General features: G+C 38.2%; 1 non-coding gene across 1 annotated transcript; it reads right to left on the bottom strand.

Annotated features, from left to right (window-relative positions):
• Positions 1 to 5,874: 5,874 nt before the first annotated feature.
• Positions 5,875 to 6,088, bottom strand: LOC115297229. Its single transcript, XR_003911343.1, has one exon. It is a non-coding gene; the product is annotated as a small nucleolar RNA U3 (small nucleolar RNA).
• Positions 6,089 to 16,559: the final 10,471 nt, after the last annotated feature.

Here is a 16,559-nt window from a genome sequence, read left to right as displayed (position 1 = left end):
ATAAATGCACTTTAGTTCAATTTTAGCATTCAGTAGTTTGCAACAAATTGTTTTGAGTGTAAATAGGAAATCCCCTCTTTGATCATTTCAAGATATAATTTGTTAAATACCTCAAACTTTATTCCCAAAACAGCATCATAGCGCAAGGTTGACAGGGAAGCCTGGCAACAAGTAGAATCAGTTCTTGTCTTTTTTTCCAGTTGTCAATATAAAAATGAAAGAGAAGAAAGCCAATAAAAATGTTGTGCTAGAAGTATTCTTCTTTCTCTATAGGAAAAGCCCCATTTCTCCCCTCTCCTGTGTATCTCTTGTACTACTCGTACAAAACACTTCACTTATGATACTTCTGGTTACCAAATGTGTGGGAGGTTTTCCAGGCACCAACCAACTCCCCTCGACCTCAGCTGGGTATCCTACAAATTAAGTCATTTCTGACACTGGAGACAGTGTCAGAGCCCACAGGTTAAGGGCTCAGCCCCACAGCGCTACTCTCACTTTACTTCAGATGCCAAATACAAGTTGTAGGTCCCCAGACTACCCACAACTTCTGTCTGATTCGGATACAAATTGGGGATTCCCATGACCCCCTCCTCAGGTTCAATTAATTTGCTAGAGTGGCTAACAGAACTCAGGGAAACACTTGCTTACATCTGCCAGTTTATTAAAGCATACGATAAAGGATACAGATGAACAGCCAGAGGGAGCGGTACACAGGGTGAGATCTGGGAGGGTCCTGAGCACCCGAGCTTCTGTTTCAGGGAGCTGTGCTTTACCCTCCAGTTTAGACGTGTTTACTCGCTGGGAAGCTCCCTGAACCTCTCACTATTGGGATTTTGTGGAGGCTTCCCTACATAGGTATGATCAATCATTAACTGTTTCTAGCCCCTCTCCTTCCTCAAGAGAATAGGAGGTGGGACTAAAAATTCTAACCTTCTAATCATGGCTTATTCTTTCCAGAGTGACCAGCCCTTATATAGGGGCTATCCAGGAGCCCAGAGTCACCTCATTAGAACAAAAGGCACTCCTATCACCCAGGAAATTACAAAGGTTTTTAGGAGCTCTGTTCAGGAACTGGAGTCTAAGACCAAATATTAGAACAAAAATGTTGTTAGTGCTTTTATCCCTCAGGAAATTACACGGGTTTGGGGAACGTTGTGACAGGAACTGGGGGGCAGAGCCCAGTGTACATTATTTTCTATTACCTCACAGTTGTGTCATCAAACAAGTCACCACTGTGGACAATCAGAGTCTAATCCTGCTGGGAGACACTGGGGAATAATTTAGAATGAATACCTCAGGTTATCCCAACCTAAGGTGAAGGAGCTACAGTATCTATCTACTGTCTCCCAGACAGTCATTGGTTGAGGACTGCTTCCAAAGGGCATTAATTCCTTGGCATTTGTAGCCTATAGTATGTGCTCACACTGCTGGCTACAGAAAACCTTTAAGCAGAAAAACGAAGGCATTGGGAAGTGGAAGCCAGGCTGGTGTGCGTGGACGTGCTGGTGTGAGGGGACATTGGCTGGGCCTGGCAGCATCAGATATACCCGTTTTTTTCATTCCCAGGTGGCATCGATGCTGACCCTACATGGCATCCTGTGACCCCAAAGCTGAGGCAGGGAGGGGACCAAGTGGAGACATGCGAGCCTGCAGCCAGGAGGGGCTGAGAGGAGGTTATGTTGGCACTGCCTAAACCAGAAGGACAAAGCAGGAATTTAGAAGCCATATAGTGTTATTCCACAGGTCAATAATGCTGGACATATGTTATTTGTTTCTGTCTATAACAACTCTGACCTTTTTCAAAGCTTTCAGCCTCTTTTCTTTTTAAAATTTATTTATTTTGAGAGAGAGAAAGAGAGGGAGCGAGAGAGTGCACACATGATGGGGGAGGGGCAGAGAGAGATGGAGAGAAAGAATCCTAAGCAGGCTCCGCACTCTCAGCACAGAGCCCAGTGGGGGGGGGGGGGGCTTCAGCCCATGACTTATGACATCATGACCCAAGCCAAAACCAAGAGTCGGACACTTAATGGACGGAGCCACCCTGGCATCTCTCCAGCTTCTGATTAGTAGACAAAAATTTGTTAAGCTTATAATATTTAAAACTTTCTCTAGCCCTATAGCCTAAACAGTCCTTTTGGGTCAAGTTCAGTCCCAAGGAGAATATGCTCAAGCTCTCAGGTACCTTCAATTCTCACATCTCCTACCTGTGGCTCCTCCACAGGAAAATGGAAAGAGAGGTGTGTCTTACCTGACCTCTTAATGATGGAAGAGTTGAAGTCCTTACATGTGATATCATCTGTGTCCTCTGGTTTTTGGGGTGTAAAAAAGGATAATTTTAATTATTGTAAAATTTAGGGAGAAGATTTATTGCATTTAGCTACAATCCCAGTTATAATAATTCTTTACTGGTTTTGCTCACACTAGTGCATATATTTGTTATCTGATCATTTTTCTCTTCCCTCTTATCTGGTAACAAAGCCCCTAATCCCCTGGCCACAAAAATGGTCATGTGACCTAATCAGAATGCATCACCTACTGGTCATAGTAATCATTAATTTAAGGTATGGGCTTAGAACCTAGGCTCAACCAGTCAGCTACTTGTCAGGATTTTCAACGTGGAACTGAGAAGAAATTGGAAGGAAGTAATCTGGATCTACAGAAACAATGTTCCTTCCTTGGAAGAGAAATGTCCTGAGAGAATGAGACTAACATATTCATTGAGAAGCAGAAATGAGAGCTAGAGAAGGAGTCATGTCAAAATCCAAAAACTGCTTCCAATCACACCCAAGGCCAACTCTACCTTTATCCTTCTTACAGTTTGGTTATGTGAGCCAATTAACTTCTCCTTTTAGTGTTTGCTTCTAATACTTGTAACCACAAGAATCTACAAGGGAGAGCTAATATTGTTGTTTTGTAAATGGATAATGTTAATGAAAAATAAACTCAAACACTCAAGAATGTAAACTTGTACAACCACTTTGGTGTATCTGCTGAAGGTAATGATATGCATACCTATGATCTAGGAATTCCACTCCTAGAGAGTCACTCCTAAGAAACTTTTGCACCTGGGCACCAAGAACATGTCTAAGCACGCTTAGAGCATTTTTTTTTCTTTTTGTAATAGGAAAAAAAAAAGAAAAACTCAAACTGGAAACAAAACAAATGCTTTCTGTATGAATATAAGAAGGGGTACTTTATGGTATGTATTTGTACAATTATTGACATGGTAAACCTAAAAAATATAATGCTGAATAAAGAATATTTATTGAATTTTCATGTTACCACATGATTTCTTTTATTAATGCTTAAAACACGTATAGCTAAACAATATGCATTATTATGTATACAGCATACGTGTGGCAAAAAACTGGAAAGCATGGAGTGATATTCATAAATAGCCCCCATAGGGACCAAAAAAACAGTCTTTGTCACTTATGGGGGAGAAAGGGAAACAGATTTTGTTATATTCTATTTCTTAAGTTTTGTGGCAGGTACATGGTATTTATTATTTTTCTTTAAGTTGTTCATATAAATTGTACTGTTTTGTTTGCATGATAGATTTCATTAAAGCAAATCCAATTAATTGATTTTGAAGTAGCATATTATTAAGCTAGGTCTATTTTGTGGCTCCAACTAATAAACCACAGGAAATTAGAAACATTTAAATTCAGTTGTGTGGAAGCAGTTGTCACTAACTCTGAGACCAAACTGGTTTTATTTCAAGTTTCTAGCTATTATGTACCTTAAAACAAATGATAAAACACACATGGGCTCCTCATCCCAAATAGTCTTATCTAGATGCCAGATAGTATTAGTCAATTTAAATAATGAAATGATAAACCATGGCCATTGACTATATTTTCATCTTCTAATATTTTGGTTAAAGTCTTAGTTTAGTTCCTGAAAATGTCCTGCATTTATTTTGCTGTAGATGTGTTTCGCCAAAGCAGCAAAACGGCAACTTTTGCCCTTGTGAAGCTCAGAAAACTAGTCACGTTACCATTTAGGACATATTATTTTTCCATGTGGAGTTGGGAACCATAGAAACTATGGCTGGAAGCATTGTTGGAACAAGCAAATATGACTGTTTTTATGAGGATTTTGAATATAATCAGCACTCATGAGTAAGTCATATGGAATTAGATTGGCTATATGTTTAGGGTTGAATGGATCCTGGCAACCTGTGATCAAATGCCTTCCAATTAAACGTCACAACACCTCCAGGGTGAGTCCTCTGGGCCATGGCACAGATAAATATTTACAAAAACCTGCTGTACAGCTGTACTCTATTATTTTAGTAGTTCACGTGGAGAGACAACTCACATGTCTTTAATAAGAGTGTCTAGTGCCTCCTTTTAGCTTTATCTGCTAAATTTGTCTTTTTAAAAACCTTTAAAAATTTTATTGTGAAATATAACATACATACATAGAAATGCATAAAACGCAAAAGTAGATAATTTTGTTTAAGAGAATACTAATGTAACCATCACCTAGGTAAAAAAAATAGAACATGGCCATCACCCTAGAAATCCCTCATTTATCTTTCCTCACGGCAACTCCCTCTGCACCCTTTATAGGCAACCACTATCCTGGTGTTTTATTAACTCCGTGCTTTGTTTTGTAGTTTTGCCTCCTAACTCTGCATTCCCCAAAATATAGCTTAGTCATGTCTGGGTTTTTTTGTTTGTTTGTTTACAATCATAGTGTTTATGTTACTGTGTCTTGCTTCTTTTGTTCAACACTGTATTCCATTGGTTCCATTCCTGTTATTCTACATAAGTGTTCTCTTAAATCTCCTAAATCTTTCTTATATCTCTGATCTGTCATGTTTTGTAATTTCTAAGCACTCCGGCAATGGGAAGTATCAACAATTCTACTTTGGTATGTATGTAATGGTAATCTCTCTGGTCCTCCCTCCATACAATATTTTTAGAAATCCGTAACATTTACTAAAGATCTACCATGTACTAGGACAGCATGAAACACTGTTCATATAACATTGCGGTACTCAGATAAATCTGCATGGTAGATAGGTTTAGCATACTATGTATTTTTGCAGAGAATAAACTGAAATTTAGAAAGATACGTTAAATTCAAGGTGTAGCCTTTCTGAGATTCAGTTATCAGATTTAGTTACATTTAATCATCAGTTATCAAATCTTTTTATTATACATTTATTGAGATGGTAAATGTAAAAATATAATGCTGAATAAAGAAAATTTATTGATGATTTTAGTCACATTATGTGAGTAAAATAAGTAAAGTTAGCATTTCATAGTACTCTTTGTCTATCTCACCAAGCTCTTAATATTTTGCCTTCATATTCCACTGGTGCTTGCATAGTTTGTACTCCCCTTATGGTAACAGCTTTCTTCTACTACCCAATACATGTATTCCTTGCTATACATTGATAACTTCCTTCTGGTCTATGGCACCTGTGGGTTCTGCTGTCTGTGAACTTCTCTTCACAGGAGGACTAGAGAGGTGATGGCTCCTATTATAGGAATCCAGGGAGAGGGCAGTCTAAATGGGTAGGGTGTCAGGGTGGGAAGAACACAAAGCCAGGAGTTAGCCATCTCAGTTCTACATTTGATCGTCATTATCTGGCTATGTGGGTAAGTTTTTGAGCCTTTTAGGCTCAGTTTCATTATGTGAAAGTGAGGAAGTGGGTCAATAATTTTCAAACTGGAATTCAAGAACTATCCTGAGTTCTAATTTTAAATGTGGATTTTTAGGCATCATGAAAATTGCCCAGTGTGGGAGTCTGTATGTTTAACAAGCTCCCAGAGTGATTCTGATGCTCGCCACAAGTGAGAGCCAAGTGATGGGACAAGTGTTGTTTTGTATTGTATTGTATTGTATATTTTTGCAGAAACCACTCAGATGGTGTGCGTTCTCTCTTACTCTCCCAAAGGAGGGGAAGAACAATTGTCAATAACCAAGCGCAGCTGCAAAGACAACACCCAGAGTGAGCCTCATGCTCAGGAAGGAACACTGCACCTCCTCCTCATTGTTTCAGGTACTCTACATGTTCAGGGAAACTTCTCTAGTAACAAACGATAGAAATGATTTCTGAAAGTATAGTCTTGACAAGTGTTTGATTTTAAAATCCTGGGATAGATTTTGAACGTTTGGCACCTTAGTATCTTTCATCAGATACTTAATTCAAAGAGTTCTGTTTTCTTTTGTTAATAAAAATAAACATAAAGCCATTAAGATTTAAGATGTGAAATGAATACCTACTATCATCGTTTGGAGTAAACAACAATAACACAGTCTAAGGTACTAGTCATCAAAACAGCTTGGGACTATTTGGTGTTCATACACTTACTAAAAAGATTGGTGCCTCAGTGGAGTTATATCCATATCATTAAGAGGTATCAATACAGTGTTGCAGAAAAAAGCAGCGTCGCCTGTCTACAGGACACAGCAGTGTCCATACGATTGACAAGGAATACAGAGTTTCATGCAGTCTCATTAAGGAAACAAAGTAGTTGTTTAGACTTTCAAAACAACATTAAAAGTCAGCTTATTTAATTATAAAATATGCCAAATATATCATCCAACAGATTGGAGACAGTCTGTTGGCTGATTTATTTTTACTTTGATATTGCTTGCATTCCTTACATATTTTTCATATTCTTATGTGACTATTCAGGAGGAAAAAAATCTCCTGATACCATTTAATGCTTTCCTGGGGAATATTCTTTATATTCTGAGGAATTGAGTCACTGAACTAACTGCTTCCATTTTTTGTGTTTTCTTTTTCACTAGAAATAACCAATCTGAAATTCTGTAACAGTTCTGACTTTTCTCACTCAACATACTCTGCGGTGGTTCTCAAACCCATACCTGAGGCAAACATTTCACTCATCAGTGAGAAGACTCAAAAAACAGTAGTTAGGGGGTATAGACCGAGTGAGGTGAGACAAGAATCTCCAGGAATGTATGTAATTTTGAAAAGTTCCCAGGGTATTTTTCTTTAGTGTTTGAGTTTCAAAGTGGGCCCCAAACTATTATACAATTATTCACATATGTGTTCATAGGAAGCCAAAAAGCTTTCAATACAGTAGTTGTTATTACAATTCGGATAAAGTATATACCAAAAGTATATAAAGGTATGGCCAAGAATAATACTATTTTCAAAATTGTATGGTCATTGATCTCTGCATAGAGATAGACATTGTTATTTTCTCAAGCTGTTTCCCTTTCTCTTTTCACCCTTCTCTTCTTTCTAACCTACTAGTAAGGTAAAATAGATAAAATTTCTTAGTATTTATTCTTACTTCCTTTTCTTCCTTCTTTTTCATGAAAGACTTGGAAATTAACTTGATCCCTAAAGAACAGGTAGATTGATTACCTGAGAAAAGGCAGATAATGTATCAATTAGAATGAAGGGTATGCTCAGTAGTTAGTACAAGCTGAGGAGTCCCTCTTGGCTGAAGTGCAGTAGGAGGGTGGGTACTGGCTCTCTAGGGAGGACCAATCCTGTGAAATGTCAGAGGTCAGGCTGAAGTGTGAATAAGAAAGAATGAGGAGCCACTGGAGTTTTTAAAGTGGAGAATAACATTCAGTAGCTCCCATTCTAGAAGATTTTTCTGGCAGCAGGATGGTGTATGGCTTGGAGAGAAGAGCAAGCAGAAGTTGGGAGAAGGAAGTAGAAGGATTGAAAGCAGATCAGAGATGAACAAAGAAGGGGGACAAGTGACCCAAAGAGAGGAAGGGCCAGTCTTGAAAAGAATTTGCCCGAAATATCAACAGGATTCATTTGCTGATTGGGTTGAGAGAATAAGGAAGAAGAAAGACTCAAGGTCTTCAGTCTGGGATGCTTCCTTTGATACTTAGGAACTTCCTTCACAAGTTGTCATTTTATTTGTTTTTCTTAACTTCAAAACTGCTTGAAAGAGTTGTGTTTGCCTACTGTCTTTGCAATTTTATTTCTGCCCTCATCACTCCACTGAAATGGCTCTGGCAAACATTACCAATGATTTGACTGATAAATGGAAAGGTCTCTTCTTTGTCTTCATTTTCTTTCACCTATGCTGGAGCATTTGGGAATGCTGACTTCTCTCTTAATCCTAAAATATTTCTTTCTGTTGGATTTTTATAACATTATTCATTTTCTCTCTCCTCATACTTCTGATTACTTTTTAGAATCTTTTAATGACTCCTCTTACTCTGTCAACACCTTATATATTGTGAGTGTCTGGAATTTCATTCTTAATCTTTTTACACCTTACTCCCTGAACCACCCACACCACTGCCAAATTCTAACTCATGGGCTTTTATAACTTTGCTTATTGTCTGTCACAAACTCCAAAGTCACAGCTTACGTCCATATGGTTTTCCTGAACTACAGATTTATGTTCCATTGCCTTCTGGACATCACCACTTGAATGATTCATAAACATTTGAAAATCAACATGCTTAAAACTAAGCTCAATATACCCTGTCCAAAGCTTTTCCATCTCCACTGCCTATCTCAGTTAACAACTTTGCTTTCCAATTATTTGGCTAAGCTAAATCTATCCATGCTTCTCCATTAATATTCACATATGGTTTATTTTGTCTTGTCTTATCTTGCTTGTTCTTAATCTTCTCTGTACCCCATTGCCCTTACTTTTATTCAGGTCTATGTAGTTTTCCATGAGTCTTTTTCTAACTTATCCCAGTTCATCCAGTCTCTCTCTACTTTAGTCTAATCCTCCACACCATCACCAGCCATATTTTTCTAATATATACATATGCCTCTATGGTTCTCTTCTGATTCAAAATAGCTCCCAGTCTCCTTGGCCTTATAAAAGAATCCAAAATTCTCACTGTAGCATAAGATATTTTGTTCCTAAATAATTTTTCCAAGCTTCTCTCTCAACATTGCTCAAACACTCAGTCTCTGCTTCATTTAGATTAAATGATGATGGGAACACAGTCCTCCATTTCCTGTCTCTGTGGTTTTGCACATTTGATTCCTTTAACATTCCTCCTGAATTTTTCACCTAATAAACTTATTCTCTTATTAAATGACAGCTCAACTCACCTCAGAGACTGGTCTGTTGATGCTAGATCTCAGGGCAGCATTACCATAGACTTGGAGTCTGCTCCTCAGTTTAGCAAGACAGAAACCTGAAATTTTCTGGGCATTCAGATCCAAGAAGATTGGTCCATATCAGTTAGACTCGTGACATTCATGTAAATGTCACTGAGTCTGTTTATTAACCTATACCAAAAGCATAAATATAAAGCAGAATTTAAAGTTCATAATCACCAGTATGGGAACTCACTTCTCATGGGAAAATCTCCAAGGGAAGCTACATTATAATCAGATTGTTATTGAGCATTGAATCAGTGCAAGAAGACTAAGGTGGGTGATGATAATGGCTGTTGCCAAGACAGCATGATGCATCTGTCTGTGTTATAAGGATGTATGTGCCAAGATGCCAGACTGAATGTGAAAACATGGCCAACGTTTTGCCTATCTGGGATAATTCTAGAGACAGATTAGCAAAGCTATTGCTCCCTTTTTTTAGACTGCAGAGCACACTATGTTCCTTTTGGTCCCACACTCTTTCTCTATAACTGTGAAACGTGAACATCTTAGGCATTTTTAGCTGTAATTATAAATGTAGTCCTTGTAATTGCAATGTCTCTGATGGATTCTCCTGCATGTGCCCCACCAAGGAACTTCCAAGAATGCTTAGTTGGATTTATGCATAAGCCTTGATGGTCCTTCTGTGCCATAATCAACTGTAGCCTTTAAACCTTGGTATTTCCAAAAGGGCCATCTCCAATTTGGAGTTCTACTTTCTATGTATTGATGGGATTACATATCTACCACCTCATAAATACAGTCATCATCCTGTCTTACCTGTAGTGTAGCATCTTAAAGGTCTCCCTTAGTCTGCTCTTGCCCTCCTATAATCTATCCTCCATATAGCAGCCAGAGTACTTTTCAAGATCATGCCAGAACATGTCACTCCTTTGTCCAAAACCTTCTGATAGCTTCTCACGTCACTCAGAGAAATATTTTATCTTCCATTATTCTCTTCCTGGATGACTCAGCTCCAGCCCCACCGGCCTTCCCAGTCTTTTGTGAATACGCCAGGGACCTGCCCTCCTGGCACCTTTGAACTTGCTCCTTCCCAGGGACCTGCCCTCCTGGCACCTTTGAACTTGCTCCTTCCTCAGCCCGGCTCTCACTTCTGCTGATAGCTTCAGGGCTGTCCCTGCTTACTACATTTAAAATAGAAACCCTCTTCTCTATTTCCCTTTCCTTCTTTGCTCTTATTCCTAGCACTTACACCATTTAATCCACTGTGTATTTATTTGTCTATCATCTGCATCTTGCTACTGGATGGTAAACTCCACAAGGGTTGAGGTTTTATCCCTTTCTCTCTCTGCTGTGTTTCCCAGGAGAACTAGGCAGTGCAGGCCTGCCAGTGTGGGCAGTGCAGGGCCATGCCCACAAGCATCTGTGGAATAAATAAGTCCAAAATCTTTCCCTTCACTTTTTTTATGGAGATGCATATATTTAAGGGTAATCGTAGGTATTGTCTTTATGTCCTTCCCCCTTATTTTTTCCAGGAGAAAAAACTTGCTAAGGCAATAAAATGTATGTAAATACTCCATAAAACTATGGCCCTATTAATCTTACGAGTGCTATATATGGGTCAAGCAGTGTAAACCGTATAAATGTAAAAACAAACCAAAAAACCCATACATATCCCTGGAATATATGGTAAAAACAAACAAACAAAAAAAGTTCTCCAAAGCAAAACACTTGTTTTTTGGTTTCTGTATTAATCAGAGTTATCCAGAGAAACAGAATAAATAAATAGAAACAGAGAAAGAGACAGAGATTTGAAGAAATAAGCTCACATGAGTGTAGGGGCTGGGGAGTCCAGATCTGCAGGGTAGACCAGTGGGCTGGAAATCCAGGTAAGCATTCATGCTGTAGCCTGAATTCAAAGGTAGACTGCAGACAGAATTACCTTTTCCTCTGAGGAACCTCAGTCTGTTTTCTCTTAAAGGCTTCAAATGATTAGATGAGGCCCACCCCCATTATACAGGATAATCTGTTTTATTCTAAGGTTATTGCTGTAAATGTTAATTTCTAAAAAAAAAATACCTTTGCAGCAATATCCAGACTGGGACTTGACCAAATATCTGGATGCCATAGCACACAAAGGCACATAAAATGAACCATCACAGTTCCTGACTCCTGGTTTTTCTGGCTACTGAGCTCACTTGGGATCCACTGAGAGCCATTATTTATGCAGCTAAATATTGCTGGTAATTTGTGTTGAATCTCATCGTTGCTTGTATTTTTCTACATCAGCATAAAATTTGTTAGTTTGCTAGATTACTAGTTTATTAATTACTAATTTGCTCCTACCTTAGCTTATCTAGTCATTTCTGATTAATAGCTTATTATGGTTCCCCTATAATGAATTTGTAACTCACAGAGCCTTATAAACTGATTTTGATAGATTACTTTTTAAAAAGATGGACTGTTAAAATACACAAAAACAAAATTTTAGGCTTAAAAAATACATTCAAAGTTATTTCATCAAAACCTATCTGAGGTTTAAAAACAACAAAAAAACACTTTGGACAAGATTTGAAAGCAGAAATGTATCCCATACTATTTGCTAGTCTTCAAGAATATACTTTTATTTTCTGAAATGCTGTTCATGCCATCATTATTCTTGAAAACTGGTTTTACTCAAGCAGTTATTGGTTGTAAACTCCTTTGATTACAACCTTGCAGGTGGATCACAAGTTCAATTCTCCCCAAATCTAGTGACATCTACTTGCTTTGGGGCCTGCAGTATGGCTTCCTGGCCATTGCCAGCTGTCATGCACATGTGCAGTTTGGACCGACTGGCACCACCTAAGAGAATGGACGAATGTGCGCAAAGCTGTAGTTATTAATGGGAAGTCCATTGAAAGGTCCATCACCCTATTAACTGTGATTCAGTGGCGTACACAAAAGCACACTTAAAAAAATAAAAGAGAGTGCTTTTAAAAACTGCCTCAATCACCACCACCTCTTTTCCCCCTCCCCCTTCCCCTTCAACTCTCAGTTCATTTTCAGCATTCAATAGTCTCTCAAGTTTTGCATCCCTCTCTCTCCCCAACTCTCTGGAGGGCACTTAAGGGGAAGAGCACTGGGTGTTATATGGAAAACAATTTGACAATAAAATATTATGGAAAAAAAAAACAACAAAAAATAAATTTCAATTATGTATCCAATGTCAAAAAAACCCTGCCTTTATTTATTTGCATTTTCCATCCTCAAAAACAGAAGGAAAGAATACCAAGAAAATTTTTTGTTCTGTTCCTTCTCCTAGCATTCTGAAAACTTCCCTAAAATTTCATGTACTTTTTCAGATGGTGTTTTATTTTAGCCTGAAAATCATGATCTCATCTCTCAGATTTTCCTTTTAAACACCTTCAGTGAGGTAGGTAAGATGTCTTTAGAGCTAATGAAAATAAATGTGACTTTATCTTTTGCTTCTAGAACACTTTAGATGAGGTCATGCTTTTGGAATGCTTTGAGATATCTGGCACCCAAGCAAGTAAATTTCTCACTATTCTCTTTCCTTATCTTCTCTCTTTTATTCTTTTTTTAAATCATGTTTTGAAAGGGTGATTAGTATTCTGACAAGGGGTTGGGGAAATTTTTGGTTTGATGGTAAGAAATCTCAGTTATGTGTTGAATAACAAGGTGGTTTGAACAGGGTGATTTAAAAATGACAAGATGCATAATTATTTGATATTTCAACTTTATGTTGTGCTCTTAACAATTCTTAGAACAGTTTACCTGTCATCCATTGTTTCCTGTTTGTCCACTGCTAACTCACTGCATAGAAGCATGAAGCATTAAAGGTTCGAAGTGAGGGTACTTAGTCCTGCTGCTTTAGCGGATCTCTTGCCAGCTTTTTCACAGGGACATCTTTTCAGATTTTATCAAGGTTGGGTGGGAAAGAACTCAGAACAGGTCATCTTTTGTTGAGAACTGATGCAGCTTGCCCACTTAGCAATAGTAGATCTTATCCCTTCCCACTTCAGTGAAAAAACTGACTTATAAAGAAGTTTTCTGCAGAATTTGGTAGTATGAATTTGTTAGCTTTTAGCCACAATTTCCCTAGGTTCACATATTGGCACACTGGCCAACATTATACCCTCATCCTTGGCACCTATTTTCACATTAGCAGAATTCTTATGATGTCATTTTTTTCTTTCTTCATTTTAAAGCCTTTCTTCATATTTTCCTTCTATAATTAGAAAACGTTTAATTATAGAAGCAATTTATGCATATGCCCTTGTTGTAAAAAAAAAAAATGCAGACATTTTAGATCAAGCAGGGGTTCCCTCTGACCACTCCTGGTCCCTGATGGCTTCTCTAAAGGCAATCACTGGTATTTCCTGCTAGTGTGCCTTCTTGCAGCCCTTTCTTTATGAATTTCTATACATATATGTATATGGTATACACAGAAATATAGTGTGGGTGGGAATATACAGTTAAAAATGTATCATATTGTCCTTGTTTCTATTTCAGATCTTTTGGTGCCCAGAGTATTTATTATCTGAATTTTGCTACACTTGATTAAATTTATCTGTGGACTTTGTCACATTCCAGACTTCCTTTTCCTTATCAGGTTCCTGCATATTTCTAGTGATAGCCCTACATATTTTCTTTCTATTTTGGCCCCATGGCATAGCAGAACGTGATAACACACTTGTAACTCTCATATACTGCATCTTATCACCAAACATATTCCGATCTCAGCTAGCAAACCAGGGCAGGATCAAATAAAATTGGCCAGCAAAAAATGCCTTTTCTTACAGTTTTCACTCTTGGTTTGGTGGCCATCATGAAAGTTTTAAGTGGCATGGGATAGTACCAGTTAAGGGTTTTTGGAAAAAGGAGCTGTAATTTTTAACCTTTCTTCATTTTCCTAGAAATATAGAGGGTTACTGTGGTAGTACAAAGCTATCTTGAAAGACTCATACTCTGAGACAGAACCATCCTTTCTTTGGAATGGAGAAGGTAGATCAGTTGGTGAGCAATAGCTCACCAGTGGACACCCTATAGCCAGGTCTTGCAGTAGATTTGTTCTTAAAAAAAGTTATGTGAAAGCCAGCTATGTGTCAATAACATAATGTTTTAAGTAGAGTAAGGGAGGGTCTCAGCCAGGAATTCTAGTTGGAAGATAGCAACACAAACCATAGGATTCTTGAATTCTGAGTCTGTATGCTTTCTTGTTTCTGCTTTTTTAGTCTGCCGCTTTCTACTGCCTTCTTACTGGCTTCACCTCCTCTCTCTTCTACTCCAGCCTATTCACATTTTTTGTTCCCCTGTAACTACAGCATGCACTTGACTTTGTTGTGGCTTGGCTTACAGCTCTTTCCCTATGGCCTTTCAGTTCCAGAACTTATACCACAAGTGGGCTCTCCTTGTCTTGGTTCTATCAATCATCTGCCAATAAATTAGCCAGTCCTGGGCAGTCTTGGTCTGATCACATGTGTCTTGGGGTTAGGGAATGGAATTACATGGTACAAATATGGGTGTCTAGATGGTTTCTTGGGTGGGATTATAGGTGAAGGTAGTTTGGAGACAGAGGCTGTGATTGCAGGGCAGCTGCCCCTAGATATGTCTGCCACTCGGAGCACATGCAGCTATTTAAACGAAAAGCCCTTTGGTGATTATGGCCAAGGAGTTTATTCTTTTTTTTCTTAGAAACCTGCTCTGCACATAGCAAAACAAATACAATAAACTACATGTCGTTACCAGTAGAGGCATGGTGTGATTAAAATTATTGGACTAGAGTCTAATGTAGTGATGGAAATTTTAAATTTTTCTCCAGAGGAGAGAGTTTTTCTCTTATTTCAATTTCAATCCTGTTAGGAAATTTACATTTCTCTTCTGTTTTACAAAAATACAAGTACAAATTATATTTTACAATGTGAGATCATTTCATAAATGTAACTCTGCTTTCTGTTGCCTGTAATATCTGATGCTGCAGCAAGATATCCTGGTTCTACTTCTAAAATACATCCTGAATCTAATCACTTCTACCATAACTACTGACCATGTTTTCTTGTTTTGTTTTGTTTTTGTTTTTTTTCCCCCTTAAAATCCTCTAATGTCTGCTCCCATTAATGCCCAAACTCCTTGTCGTGGCCAACAAGCCTTCATGATCCGACCTCACCTGTTCCCCAGATGTTATCACCTCCCTTCTCACTGCCGTCTACCACGTCCCAACCTTTGGAGCCATCTGCCTCTTCTTGCGCTGGCTACGCGTGTTCTCCTTCCATGTGTTCTCACTTGCTCTGTTTGTTCCCTCTGCCTGGCACTCTTTCCTCAGATCGTGACATAGTTGGCTCCTTCTCATCTTTTTTGGCATAAGTGCAAATGTCACCCTTGCAAAGAGATCTTATCTGACTCTCTGAGCCAAAGTAACCCCTTGCTGCTACAATTCTTTATTTCATCACCCTTTGAATTCTCTTCTAGCTTTTTTTCACCATAAAAAAATGAGCTTCTTTTATTTTTAGATTCCTGTATTTATCATCCGTGTCTATCTACTACAAGAAACGACCCCAAGTATAGGCATGATTATTGTTCCTTCATGTATTGTCAGTGCCTAGGGTATTATCTAACATATGATCATTCCTCTCTAAATATTTTTGAATGAATGAATGAATAAAAGAAAAAACAAATGAATGAATACTGCCATGCTTTGCATCCTGTTATGTTTCTCGCAGTTTTATGCATAGTTGTATTAAAATATCAGGTGGGTACCTATTTTGAAATACAAGGTCTTATTGTCCCTGGGCCTCCTCAGGATTAGCATCACAAATCTAAATCCTGTCAGTATGTCTATAGACACATATATTAAATCTGGATTCGGAAATTTAATACAATCCTCCCATCTCCAGAGGACACAATAAAGAGGCCAGAAAAATTGCCCTTGAAGCCAGACAGCTTGGTTTGAATCCAAGTTCAGTGGTTTACTAACTTTGCCACCTTAGTCCTGTGGCTTACCAGATGTGAATGCCTGGTCCAATGCCCAATAATGGTGGTAGTTGTTGTCGTCACCACATTGTACATCACTTTTATTAAATACATTCATGAAACATTTTTGTGTGTCATCTGCCATCACTACTAGCCAATTGGGGTCAAGGTTGAAAACAGCAGTTGTGAGAAACAATGTTTTCCAGAAAATGTGACCATTTAGTCAGGTAGTGTCAATATGGGTAGTTTTCTAAACAAGTTTCTTTATAGTAGCTTTTATCAGGAGCCAAAATGAATAGACATAAATGAGAATTTAGTGAATTTAACAGTGTCATGTCTTATAAAATTTGAGAATTTTATAATTCATAAGTAAAATGTAGAAAGTCAAAATGAAGTTGGAGACAGATAAATTGGTTTTTGAAAACAAAAAATAAAATGAATGAAAGCCACAACGAAAGACCATTTCAGTAGGGCACCTGGGTGGCTCAGTCAGCTAAGTGTCTGACTCTTGATTTTGGTTCAAGTTGTGGTCTCAAGGTTG

This window comes from Suricata suricatta, chromosome 7 (genome assembly GCF_006229205.1).
Source record: "Suricata suricatta isolate VVHF042 chromosome 7, meerkat_22Aug2017_6uvM2_HiC, whole genome shotgun sequence".
In the NCBI taxonomy this organism is placed as follows: Eukaryota; Metazoa; Chordata; class Mammalia; order Carnivora; family Herpestidae; genus Suricata; species Suricata suricatta.
The sequence above is the reverse complement of the archived record's forward strand: the minus strand, read 5'-3'. Positions and strand labels throughout refer to the sequence as shown.